The sequence below is a fragment of the Papaver somniferum genome, unplaced genomic scaffold, assembly GCF_003573695.1.
Source record: "Papaver somniferum cultivar HN1 unplaced genomic scaffold, ASM357369v1 unplaced-scaffold_133, whole genome shotgun sequence".
Classification (NCBI taxonomy): Eukaryota; Viridiplantae; Streptophyta; class Magnoliopsida; order Ranunculales; family Papaveraceae; genus Papaver; species Papaver somniferum.
The window spans coordinates 6764605-6774677 of NW_020622492.1; the positions used below are offsets into that span (position 1 = coordinate 6764605).

Genomic DNA, 10073 nt, shown 5'->3' on the forward strand with positions numbered 1-10073 from the left:
TTGGGTTGGAATTGGGTATTTAGGGGGGGAAATGGTAGTCGTTAGATGAAGATCTGATGAGCGATTATCATAGTAGCGAGCGACAACTTGACTATCGCTGTCGAGTTAATGACCATCGAGAAATAAATTGACCATCGAGCGACGGAAACTCTATCGCTTGATGGAAACTCTGTCGTGTATGCATATATGCCAGGAAAAACATATTGGCATATGAGTTTGGCAGTTTGGCATACTCATAATGGGTGCATATATACCAAATATCACGTTTTGGCATGTACATAGGAATAGACCTTAACGAAGAAGTTTTGTCCCAAGACCGAAAACCATTTCTACAAACAGTGATGAGGTAAATTTTTGGTTAGAAACAAAATATTGTTTTCAATCTTTGCATCAACATCATCTTTCTTATCTCTCTCATTTTCTTGTCAATTTGCCCCTAAATTTCAAACCCTAACATTTTCCTCATAAACAAAATCATAACATTTTCTTCATGGTCCCTGTAAATTTACCAATTAGGTGTGCAGCACTACACTTCAGTGAATTCAGGAGATTTGACATAGCCGAATACGATGAGAGTGGTTGTATCAATTGGTTAAATGAGTTCTCCATGTACCGCAACAAATTGTTTCAGAAAGAGTTGGATACCCACGTTAGTTAATGTCGTTTACCACAGTGGTGTCCGTGTCATTAAGATTTACCAGTCTCCCAAACCATTCTGCATGTCTTCCTTCTCTTTAATTTAGATCAATAGGCTTTCGTCATTTTTTCTAATTGCTTCATATTTCTAGATTGTGTGGGATCAAATGTCAATTAATAGAGTTGGAAATATCGATAATAGGTGACAATTTAAACCAGCGTTTTACTCTCCATTAGCTTGAGGGTTTGTTGGTATCCTGGTGTACTTATAAAATTCAAGTGCATCTCTGTGATTGTGATCAATAGAATTTTTGGTTTTTGTGCAGGATTTGAGAGTGGATTCTCCAAGCATGTTGTGGAGGTGAAGGTCTATACAACTGCTACAAATCTGTCCAACATGGAATTGTTTATGCAAGAGTTTATGGTGTATGTGAATTGGTATGGTTTTCATTTTATTATCTTTTAGATTTTATCGTCTTCGTTGTAGTTTTACAATTTGAGAAAATGGCTCCTGAACAGAAACTTGTAATGATGGTAAAGGAGTTGTTGGCTGAAATTTTTGGATAGTTAATTTTAGAGGAGAGTTGAAGTTACTGTGTCTCCAAGACATCACAAACACGTATCTGGGTTTGAGCTGTCACAGTATATTTGTCATAAGTGCACACGGCAAGTTTGGCTAGCACCAGGTCTGATGAGTTGCTGGATGTTATTATAGGAGTGTCGGATTCCTTGGTGTGGCATTCTGAATCTAAGTTATATCAAATATTGCAGAAGTTCTCAACCAAGGAAGCCAAGAAGTGGAGATTGTGTTCCATAACACATCATGTAAAAAATCCGAGCAGCGCAGGCTCTCTTTTATTTTTGAACCTGTGTTCGTCGATGACCTCCAAGGTTAGTAATCTTAAACAGTTACTCTTTCCTTCAATGCCTTCAATGCTGAATGTTTTATGTTTACACAATTTGTTAATTCATGTTTTACACTGAATCACCAAAGGGTTGAGTCAATCATTTAATGTCAGAATAGTTCAGATCTCCGTATATTAGTCAATGGACACAATAGTTCAAATCTCTATATAGTAGCTGTTTAGGAATACGCTGCCATATATTAAATGTTTCCTTTTACCTGTTTCAACGTCTTTATAGGTGGTAGCAATCTCTATAATCTATATAGTCGAATACATTGATTAGGCTTGTTTGCATATTGCTTTCCGCTTGGAGTGTATTCATCTGCAATAAAAGAAAGACTCAACATAGTACTCATGAATTTATAACAACAGTAGTCTATTACAGTAAAGAGTTTAGGATAATACTCATGAATTTATAACAGTAAAGAGTCTATTACACTAAAGAGTTTAGGACATTTGCACCAGCCGTAAACAATCCACTAAAATGTAAAATCTAACAATGTTAGAATAGACATCAAATGTTAATTTAATATTTGAATTTTTGGTTTCTGGAGATTGCTGAGAATAATAGACCATTAGGCTTTATTCAAAACGTGCTTGGATATATGGCACCTTAATTCGGATGTCGTACCTCAATAACCCAAACCCCATAACATAATTAAGGAGCAGAATGACGTCTATTTTTTCCTAGTTTTCTACTGTTTTATGGACTACTTTAAAATTTTCATACCGGATCACCACATACGATTTGTTGGCTCCTCCAGTGTATTTATCTGCAATAAAAGAAACATGTTATAACAGGCAGCAATGGTGAGGCATAATGTTTATTGTTTTGGAATGAACTCTTTAATCCATGTTGCATGATTTCACAATTTATTGTTTTGGCATAATGTTTATTGTTTTTGTAATCTCGCAGATCCTATACTTCAGCTAGAAATCAGCCTTGTTTGTTTTAATTAATCCGAAATTACAAAGCATAAGGTTCATGTTAATTTGCTTTTAGTTCTCTATTTCCATATGCATGACATCACTAGCCCAACACTCGGTGGCTCTACTCAAAATGTTGTAAGGGTTACTAACTCCCCAAGTTAGTCTTTTGAATGCATTTAACTTACAAAAAAAAGACCTAAGAAAAATCTTACCTAATCGCGAAGCTTCAGTCTCAGGATTCTTTGTCTCTCTGTCTAGCATAGTAGTAGGTTCTACAGTTTTCATTTTTTTTCCTGCGATTAGGATTATCCTGCAAATACAAATAATTGGTAGTTTCGATTTTCATACCTGCAAAGATTTCATTTGCTCATTCTCTTTTCTTTTATGTTTTCTTCCCTGGATTTGCATTGCATGTTCGTCCACTGGACCACATTATCATTTTGTGGTCGATATACTTGTTCAGATTCTATTTGTCCACCTTCTTCATTATGGATTATTGCAGACAGTTTTTTTCTTGTTTTTCTCTTTGTCTACGTGCTTTTTGTGCTGCTTGTTGTGCCAAGCATTTTTCCTGTCAATTTTAAATAATGATCGGTATCGTATTTAGTATATATTTTTAGAAAACAGAAGATTAGATTCTACTGTTAATTAGAACGGTACCGTTGACGGTTCTTTTGATGGTCGAATAACTTTTTTTCCCCCTCTCTTTGTTGACGTGCTTGTTGTGCCAAGCAGTGTGCCTGTAAAATATCATCATAAAAATCAGCATTGTTTAATATCAGTCTCTTTGTTTACAGAATGTTACTGTGGTTATGAACACAGGCTTTACCATTGATGTTTTATTTTCCGATTGGGCGCGACGTTCTCGTTGGGACCTTCGCATCCTTTCCTGTCAATTCAATTAAGTGAGTAATCAAACGTTTGAAAGTAATCATGTTTTTAAACGTGGGATTAAGTAGTTTCTTGAATGAAATAACACCTTAGATCTCTGAATGGCGAATTGATTACAATTTAATACTCTTTGTTGAGGTTGCCTATTCTGCAATTCTTGAATTTCCATTTTCCGGCGTTCCTTTTCTTGTTTCTCTCTTGCCTGACGTGCTTGTTGTGCCAGATTTTGTACTTTTGAAGTTGCTTTTTTTTTGCCTCTCACTTTCAGGTGTGGATCGATTAGACTGTACATGACTACATGCTTCTTTGGTAATCTGAAAAAGACGGATTTTTTATTCAGTTACCTTTGAATATTGTTTTTAAGTATAGTAACTAATTATACTTACTTGATCAGGTTGACGAGGTGTCGAACTCGCAAAAATAAATTCCTTACTTCTCTTACACTAACTGTATAATGACAAGCAGGTTCGTTTCTATGGGAGAGTTTGAGCTAAAGTTTTCGATTCAATTTCTGTATAAGAAATATGCAAATATGATGATGAATATGATCAAAGACTCTTTCTAAGCCACAAAACATGAATCTTACCGACATAGCTATGTTTCTGCAAAATATCTATTACTAATAACCCTAGAATATTTAGTACGCTCAAATATTCCGCAATATCTCCTAATTTCACCGGACACGGAAGCGCTCGACTACCGGATTCTACTTGTCAAGTTTTCTAAAAATACGCTTTCTATGTGTGACTTAAACAAGTGCTTTATGTCTTATGAGATAAGGTTATTCCTAGTGATAAAATCAAAAGCATGAATTACCTACTAGTGTCATTCAATACATACGAATACTTAACAAAATCCCATCGTCAATACTCGCATATCACTACTTGTATTCGGAACATCTAGACAGTTACGGGTAGAAGAATCCCAAATTAGCATTAGAATTATCAATTAGCCATCTAATTTGCAACTTAAATGATTCAAGAATAATTCATAAGCAATATTGGCACAGTAGAGAATGAACAATAATAAGATAATTGCAAGAAAACAGGCAGTTTAAATATCAATTGAGGATCATGTTCGGATGTTGAAATCGTCCCTAATCAAATGCAATTAGCTACTGGAGTTCATGGTGAAACAAACAAACAAATAAAAACAGGAATACAAAACCGAAACAGCTGCAGGTGACGTTGATTGTGGACTGATGGTGTTGGCGACGGTATAGCCTGGTGATAATGGAATGGTTATGGAGAAATAGAACCGCTGCTGCTTGAGATGTATCGCCTGGATACCTGCTGCCTGTATGCTGGTGATGGTGGAACGGGGGGACTGCAACTGTTGTTGGTGCTGTAGATGACTGGAAGTTGTTGTGGTGAATGGAAGATGAACTGAACTCCAGCTGCGGTTGGTGGTAGGATGTAGGCAGTATGTAATAGTGGTGATGCTGTAGATAGTATGCAGGTGGATGGATTATGCAGAACTGGGGATGGTATAACTGCGAAATGGAGGTTATGCAGATGGTAATGTAGATGATGGGTGTATGTTGTGGATGCAGGAGATGATGCTGGTGTATGAAGTAGATGGATATGCAGGTGAGATGGTGGTTGTTCAGCGAGCAAAAGCTCGTTGAAACTAGGGTTGTTGGCAGCTGGTAACGGGGGTATGTGATGATCCTTCTAGCAGTCGAGATTGTCTTCTTTTATATCTTCATTCAAACTCCAATTTCCTCATCTTGTATAAACTCTATTAACCTCTATATCTCTTCCGTTCAACTGCAATATCAACGGCAATAACAGATGTTTTTAGCTATCTTCTCGGCAAAGAAAACTTCACCCAAATCTTTACAGATCTTACTCAACTGACCCCTCCTTGGACCCTGGCTAGAGCAGCTGCACAGCTTGGTTGTGGTTCAGACTTGGATGGAAAAACTGGTCGTGGACTGACTTGGAGCTGTAGAGAAATAGTCGTTCAGGCCTTTTATCGAAAACATTACGTGCAGTTTTCTGTTGCTTCAGAGATGCATTTGTTGTTGATTTCGAGATTATTCCATATCCTTCCCTGCAATTCATACAAGCCAAACATTCATTCACAAATTATCATCGTGATCTCATTACTCAGAATCACCCATTCAGCCATAAAGATCAATGGCAACAACTCAACTCAGTCTTGGTTCAATTCATACAAACTCGCTCCATCTTGCTGCCAAATTGCAACTTCATCTCAAACCCATCTTCTCATTGAACTTCTGAAATACCACTCCAAACAACTCAGTTCATCCCCCAGTTCAACGGCAACAGCTCCTTGTTGTTCTCGACTGATTTTTGCCTGATTTCAAACTCAGACTATGATAAAGCTTCTTAGTTTCTGTCCACAAATCTCCCTTAGCCTCAACTGAGCCATCGTGACATAAAGCTTGCCGGCGATAAGGACTTGGTTGCAGATCTTGTACCCATGGTTTAAGCCGGCAGTGAACTTGCTGCGAAGATGGTCTTGAGCTGTGAAGGCCTGAATAAAGTAATTCACCCAGCTGCTGGCTTAAATAAGAAGGGATTCAGGTGGCTCCAAGTACTGGCTATCTGGTACTCCAGTAATCCCACTTTTAGCACATAAAAACCTCGTATGCCTGTTATGCTTGTGTCCGTTGCACCCCATGCCTCCTAGCAATGTCTGGGACTCCAATTTGCTTCTTCTTTATCATACGACTCCAAAACACCTATAAAATATAAACGAAGCATAATATACAAAAATACAAGAGAAATAGTTTAGAAAAGCATAAGAAATTGATATTAAAAATATGTATTTTAGGTACTTATCAAATTCCTCGACACTTAATTGTTGCTTGTCCTCGAGCAAAAAAAAAACAAAACTAAAATACAACAACTCCGCGTCGTCGAGGCTACAGTTACTCTTAGCATAAATAACAAGCCTTTAAACCTCTAGGTGTCCCTAGCGGACGAGTTATAGTCTCGTGAAGGTTTACAAGAGGTGTACCTACAAAACCTTTTACTCCAAATTCCAACTACATGTGAAGAATCTATGAATATGAACGAATCCAAAATGATTACAGGAGGAAGTACCCAGATGCAAATCCAATTTATATATAAGTAAACAAAACTCTCCTCAGAAAGTCGAACAAACCACAATCCTCGGAATCTAACTAACCACAATCACACATGAATAGATTAAGAAGATGGATATAGAGATAGATGGTTGCGATGTTGACTAAAGTGAACGGTGTTTCCCATATCTGTCTGAAGGTCACTGCCAAGATTATTAACCTATGACCTAATGGATTGAGATGATGGTCTGAATTCTAATATCAACTCAGCTGGCATATACTAGGAATGACCCTTGTCGGTCATGAAGGTGTCCACGTGTTGCCGTGGTGTCCGTGTTTCCATACCGAGGGTTTCAGTATTTTCTGATGCGCGTGCGATCAATATCGTGAATTTTCAGAAGATTTTCATCTTGACTGAGAATTCTCGATTTTTGTTGGAATGAGCATGTATGCTCAATTCATCAATATATTGAAAATATTAAAATAAAAGTGTTTTAATATTTAAAATTGTTGTGAGAGGCTAGCCAGTCGTGTGACTATGTTGGCTTTTAGTTTTTCGTGATTTGAGCAATATTTGAGAACATGTGGAGAAATCATGAATTTTGCTCAAACCCAGGAGTTTCACGAATTGAGGAAAATAATGATTATGCAAGATTAGGGATTGCAAGGTGTGGGACAGACCATGGTTAGGGCATGGCCGTCCAGCTAGGTTACCCGGTCCCGCACATCTTTCCCTATTTTATTATTTTTCATGAATCCTTGAAGTTATGGAGAATCCACGAGTTTTTGTTGAAACGGAGGAGTTTCGTGAGATTAGGGAATAATAATTATAAAAAGCTAAGGATTCTGAGGTGTGGGACCGGCCACGGCTTAGGCATGGTCGGCCAGTTAGGTTGCCCGGTCCCGCACACCTCTCCTTATTTATAATATTATTTCGTGAATCCACGAAGTTATGGAGCATTCACGGGTTTTGCAAAAACAAGGAAAGTTGCTAAAACCAAGGAGTTTTCGTGAGTTCACGAAATAACAAAAAATAAGGAAAGTAATGGGAGAGGCACGGCCCGACCATGGCTAGGGCCCGTCCGGTCGGCTGGTGGGCCGGCCTTGGGCGCCTCTTATTATTTTATTAATATTTATTATTTTCTCTTGTTTTGCGAAGGATTCCTCATTATTTCATATTTTTGGACACTCGTTCGTGCATCCGGGTGCTCAGTCGTGCATCATTGTCGAGTACACTCGCACCATTTTTGTGGGGCTTACTCAGTGATGGTCCAGATGCTCGGTTGTTGAGTATTTATTACTAATCTATGAATTCAGTTGAGAATAATTCATGAAACTGAGTAATAAAAATGAATAGTTGTTCATTATTAATTCGCAGGATCAGCTGTGGATTCGACTACGAATTCAGAATAATAAAACAAGCATTACCATCCTATGGGATCATGGATTCGACCATAGAATCGGAGTAATAAAGATTATCTATTACCATTTCATGAGATCAGTGGATTCGATCATGAAACAGGAGTAATGAGATAACACAGTTGTTTTATTGCCATTATGTGAGATCAAGCCGTGGATTCGCTCATAGAATCGAAGCAATTGTTATTGCCATTCCATGGGATCAGGCCGTGGATTCGACCATGGAATACGAATAATTGTTATTGCCATTCCATGGTATCAGGCCGTGGATTCAACCATGGAATAGGAGCAATAATAGATTATTCTGGGAATTCAATGGTGAATGTTACAACAGAATTAATCTATTACAGAAAAGATATTAGCCAGTTAAAGCGTCACATCTATTCTGAATGGTGCATAGTCAGGGAGTCACGATGTTGTTTACGACCTGAAGGCGTTAGCGCTCTCAATCTACGGAGAACCGCCTGAATCTATGCACAGTCTCTCCACATAATCAGGGAACGGTGAGTGTCACCGACGTCCTGAAGGCGTCCGCCGCCCAACTATTCTTCTATGTGGAGGTGGGTATCTCTCCTGCAGTCAGGGAACAATGAGTATCACCGACGTCCTGAAGGCGTTAAGCTCTCAATCTACGGAGAACCGCCCAAATGCATTATTCTGCAAAGAGGTCACGACGAAATTCCAGGGATCGAACGCTCAGCTAGTGGAGGCTTTTCGAAAACATATTCATCATGGCTTCGTAAAATATGAATCGTTGCATGCATGAAAGTCGTGTCAAAAACATGCCTCATGATTTTACGGTTTTACCCTTTGTTGAAAATCCACCATCTACATTAAGTCCCCTACTTAGTGAGGTACAACCATGTTCCGCAGTAAGCATTAAATGGTGATTTTCAGTCGACGATATCAGCGGTCGAACTCAGTCTACAAAGGTAGTTTCAGAATCCTCGATTTACCCCAATGATGTCATGTACGAGCAAATGCACAGATGAGGACCCTGATAGTAAGATAGAGTGTCATATCGTGAGTGTGGAGAGATGAGGCACTGCTGATTTGGGCGTTCGGAAGCTTAGTTATGGTCGGTCTAGGATTTACGGGCCCGAGCCCCAAAAAGGAAATTCATGTTTTATTAGGTTTTGGAAACAAATTCGATATAAAAGGGAATAACCCAATAATAATTCTCATTATTTTACCGACCATCTCTCATTCTTTTCATCACCTTCACGAGTTCAGCAACAACAGGGAGGAGGAAGAAAAATTCACGCCAGCACCGCCGTCGTTTGATCACCGTCCGGCAGAATTCCGGCCGGCGCCGGCGGGTGAGCCCGTCCGATTTTTTTTTCTGTTAGTTTTATGATTCATGAGTTGTTTACAAAAGGAGAAATCCCCTAGTTGCATGCATGCATAGAATTTATGAAGGATTTTTAGAAAACGTATGTATATTCCCGTTTGTTTGTTAGTTGAAGGAATGAGCAAAAATTCCTAATATGAAGAGATACATAAAATTTTGAATAGACATGGTCTAGTTGCAGTAGCAAAAGTTTTGTTTATTAGGTTTCATGAAAATCCAAGTTTGTTTTTGAAAGCATGAACTTTGCAAATACTTTTAGGAACGTATATTTGTTCGTAAAAACTAATAAATAACGATCCTTAGGGTTAAAGGAATTTCGAAAAGACCTAGAGTTCAAAAATTTCTTTGAGAACTTTTGAAATTTTATTCGGACTTTACAAAATAGGAAAGACCCTTGTTTCATAGGTGAATGCTCGATTGAGCAAAGTTAACTCACGTAAAAAGTTTTTTTTTTTTTTTTTATATGCATAAGTGAGTTTTTTTTTTTTGATAAAATAAAATCAAACAGTGATTTTGAGTAACTGTTGAAGATGAAAAATTGTGTTTCATGATTTTATGATATATGTTTTGTGGTATAAAATCACGAGATGTTCACATGAAAATTTTATGTGAATTGTTCATGGTTTCGTGAAAAGTCAGTGTTGACTCCCAAATGATAAGTTTTTTGCTCGGCTTTGCAGGTTTGAAAGAACAAGCAAGTTTTGGGGTTTTACGCTGTTATCACTAAGTTCATGAAACATAAATAGGTAAGAGTTTAGAATTACCGTTTTCGCTGTTGAAACTGGTGTCCTTAGGTCGTTTATAATTCTGTGCTTCTGATTTGATTCCAGACAATGATGGTTTCCACCAGCAGCAGCAACGATTACTCCTCCAGCTCTTCTGATGA

General features: G+C 38.0%; 2 long non-coding RNA genes across 5 annotated transcripts; one reads left to right on the plus strand and one right to left on the minus strand.

Moving 5' to 3' along the window:
• The first annotated feature begins 290 nt into the window (after window positions 1-290).
• On the plus strand, window positions 291-3871 carry LOC113333450. 3 transcript variants are annotated; one of them, XR_003352002.1, is made up of 6 exons: window positions 291-346; window positions 963-1074; window positions 1408-1527; window positions 3269-3376; window positions 3631-3671; window positions 3757-3871. It is a non-coding gene; the product is annotated as an uncharacterized LOC113333450 (long non-coding RNA). The 3 variants fall into 3 exon arrangements; XR_003352001.1 differs by lacking the exon at window positions 3757-3871 and having other exon boundaries at window positions 3631-3754; XR_003352000.1 differs by lacking the exons at window positions 3631-3671; window positions 3757-3871 and having other exon boundaries at window positions 3269-3442.
• Window positions 1579-5928, minus strand: LOC113333449. Of its 2 annotated transcripts, none has more exons than XR_003351998.1 (6): window positions 3451-3835; window positions 3301-3360; window positions 3132-3211; window positions 2684-3042; window positions 2272-2314; window positions 1579-1863 (listed from the first exon to the last, which is right to left on the minus strand). It is a non-coding gene; the product is annotated as an uncharacterized LOC113333449 (long non-coding RNA). The 2 variants fall into 2 exon arrangements; XR_003351999.1 differs by lacking the exon at window positions 1579-1863 and adding an exon at window positions 5223-5928 and having other exon boundaries at window positions 1946-2314; window positions 3451-5131.
• Window positions 5929-10073: the final 4145 nt, after the last annotated feature.